Genomic DNA, 691 nt, shown 5'->3' on the forward strand with positions numbered 1-691 from the left:
AACTATCAACAAGCTTACTAAGAGGAACTTAGTGGAAGGACTGCCCAAAGTGACGTTTCGAAAGGATAAAATTTGTGAGGCATGTCAACGGTGCAAATAGATCAAATCCTCCTTTAAGAGCAAAGCCGAGACATCATCCACCAGACCATTAAGTCTTCTTCACATGGACTTATTTGGCCCAGTGGATCCACCCAGCATAAAGGGAAAGAAGTACACTCTTGTGGTAGTAGATGACTACACAAGATTCACATGGACCGTGTTCTTAACCAAGAAAAGTGAGACAAAAATTGCCCTGCCAAATCTCTTGAAGCAAGTTCAAGTTGAAAAGGATGTCTCGATACTAAAGATCCGGTCAGATCAAGGTGGAGAGTTCATAAATCAAGTAATCGAGAGCTACTGCAACGAGAACGGGATTCATCATCAACTGTCAGCTGCTCGAACGCCTCAACAGAACGGGGTTGCTGAAAGAAGGAATAGAACTCTCAAAGAAGCCGCAAGGACCATGCTCTCACAAGCCAACATATCACAAGGATTTTGGGCAGAAGCAATCNAAGTGAGACAAAAATTGTCCTGCCAAATCTCTTGAAGCAAGTACAAGTTGAAAAGGATGTCTCGATACTAAAGATCCGGTCAGATCAAGGTGGAGAGTTCATAAATCAAGTAATCGAGAGCTACTGCAACGAGAACGGGA

This window comes from Ipomoea triloba, chromosome 16 (assembly GCF_003576645.1).
Source record: "Ipomoea triloba cultivar NCNSP0323 chromosome 16, ASM357664v1".
Classification (NCBI taxonomy): Eukaryota; Viridiplantae; Streptophyta; class Magnoliopsida; order Solanales; family Convolvulaceae; genus Ipomoea; species Ipomoea triloba.